General features: G+C 32.9%; 1 pseudogene; it reads right to left on the reverse strand.

The window, feature by feature from the left end:
• Positions 1-452: 452 nt before the first annotated feature.
• Positions 453-2,780, reverse strand: part of LOC111409622 — a 49,468-nt pseudogene continuing 47,140 nt past the window's right edge.

Here is a 2,780-nt window from a genome sequence, read left to right on the forward strand (position 1 = left end):
ACAGTAAGCTACCATATACGGTGAACTTTCTGCAAATACGATAGGCAACATATACGGTAAGCTATAAATACGATAAGGTGTCTGACATATACGGTAAGCTGCCAAATATAGTGAGCTGCCTGACATATACGGTAAGCTGCCATGTATTGTGAATTGAGCTGCCTGACATATACGGTAAGCAATTGTCAACTACGGTAAGCTTGAATTCGATGTCTAAAACATAAATACGGTATATGAGAGTCTGATTCCACTCCATACACTACTAATTAAATTTACCAACACTATGGAAATTAGAATTAGGTGCTTAAAAATTCTGGTAATATATTTCTGTGAATTTCTTCAACATTCGTTAACTGCAACAACCCAGAAAATTATTATATTCGTCACATAGAAGCGGAATATTTGAAACTGTAAATAGTTAAAAATATTAACTTTTTCTTTCTAGCTTCGATCTAGTTGCCAATGAGTTTGTATTGTCATTCGATTACATCAGAAGATCACAAACAATTTCGTGCAAGGAAATATATAAAATTATATAATGCATATTTAGGTAAAATAGGCAAAAAAAAAAATGGAATCTTGGAGTTTAACAAGCAGAAGAAATTAAGTCCGACTACCTTTCTTTCACGGATATTCCTCAGAGAATTATCTACATCTTCAAGAAGACTAACAATTTAGTCGTAGTTAAAATCATTCAAGCTCTCTCCCATTCTTTGCATGCATTCACACACAAAGTAAGAAGGATGAAATAAAATAGAGGAAAAAAAACATATAAGAAACTAAATTGAACATATAAAATAGAAGTTAATCTATTACCTGATATCCCTCTAAAGATTCTTATCAGTATCCTTCAGCATCCTCAAGTGCTGTATTTTGTGTAAAAAAATTCATCACAAAAAGGCATACAGAATCTTTTAGCTAAAAGTTCAAAAGAAAAAAAAAACATGTTGCCATATGAAATTCACGTCGGATAAGGGGCTCTCTGTAGAACCCCAAATAATTTTAAACACCTTAGTGGCATTAAAACATGAATATTGAATGACTAAAGTATACTTCAAATTTTTAATCTCATTTGAGACTCATTTACAACATAGAAAACATTCGATTTGGAAAATGATATCTAAAGAAAAGTTGTAACTCTTTGAGTTAGCTTTCCAACACACTTTGAATTACCTCAATCGGATATCGGGAGAAGAAGTTATGATAGAAATACTAAATGCTATACAGTATCAACCGAAGTACACGGAATATGAAAAGTCAAATTCTTACATGATTTTCTAGCACCTTCTTAAACCTATAACTCCCACATAAATGAAACCCGTATTAATGAGTATTAGGCCCTTCACTTGCTCTTAAGTTGTGAGATTTTCACCTATAAATAGGCCCCAATGCATACATATTTTTCACACCAAGACAAAAGCTTCTAAGCATAAAAGAAAGAGTTTTCAAATTTAGAAAAAAGAGAAAGAAGAGGGAGGAAAATAATTTTTTCCTAAAAGTCTTGGTGCTATCAAGAAGTGTTTTCCAAGCATCAATTCTCAACGGAGTGTTTTTTTGAAACATCAAAGGAGTGCATTTTTCAACAAGGTTTAAAATATCAATCAAGGTAGGTAGAGGTGCAAAGTGTTAATTCGTGTTAAGTTATAAGTTTCTAGCAAATGAAGATTTATATTAATGTTTGTATATCTAATGGTACCTCCGGTACGGCATACACCTCCATGTCTAATGGTACCTCTGAGTACGGCATATACTTCCGATCGAGACGTCGTGTTAAGTCATGACTCTAAGTGTTTAGAATTCTACCGAAAATCCTACTATGAAAAGGTTTCTAAAGTTACAGCTTTGAAATGTATAACTTGATCATGAATGCACCAATGATATCTATTGAGTTTTTTTAACTCACGGGTTTAACCCCTTCTCTACATATTGATATGATTCTACCTTGGACCTTGATGATGAAAAAGATGGAGAGTGGTGCAACAAGCCCACGGAAAACCTGGTGAACAAATTATTTAGATTTATTTTTGTGAACGTTTTCAATGTTATTTGTTTAAAATATTTGAATAACGCTGATCACGAAAACAAGTTGTGTTTTTTTCAAATAAATTACGTTCCGTTATTTTTTTATTTAGTGTTTTATTTAAAGTATTCGAAAGGTTGTTAAAATTATCATTGTAAAAATTAAGCTTCCGCTAAAACATATTTTTTTATGACAAAACCACCGGTTAGTTAAATAAAATAAGTAGCGTTCCGGTCCACAAGAGGTCGAGGCGTTACAGCATGTTATCAGAGCACGGTTTAGCCGGTTCTGTAGACAAAGTATTTTTTTTTTTTTAAATGAAAAAGTCTAAGATACTCCATGACATCCTGCATCCATCCATCAATCTCATCCTACGGCCCAGGTATGTTCAAAGTTAATGTTTTCATGAAAAGACTATGTTATGATGCTTTGTGATGCTATGGTACAACTTATGCTTATTTTCAAAGATATACTATGCCAGTTAAAAATAATTTGAAAGATGTGTTTTTTTTTTCAAAAGATACGCATTGGGCTAGAATTTATAGGTAGAATGTTATGTAACAGTAGCCATTTTTCCAAGAGTAAAAAAAAAGTGTATAATATGTGAAAATGCGACGGATATGGCTCGTAGAATGGGTAGGGCATATAGAAGAGCATTGAACCGTAGAATCGTCATTCAGTCCTATAAGAATTACGTGACTGATCTACTTCGTCCACTTGACGAACATATACATGATGTCTATGAGAGATGCATGACAGC

The sequence above is a fragment of the Olea europaea genome, chromosome 14 (assembly GCF_002742605.1).
Source record: "Olea europaea var. sylvestris chromosome 14, O_europaea_v1, whole genome shotgun sequence".
Lineage (NCBI taxonomy): Eukaryota > Viridiplantae > Streptophyta > Magnoliopsida > Lamiales > Oleaceae > Olea > Olea europaea.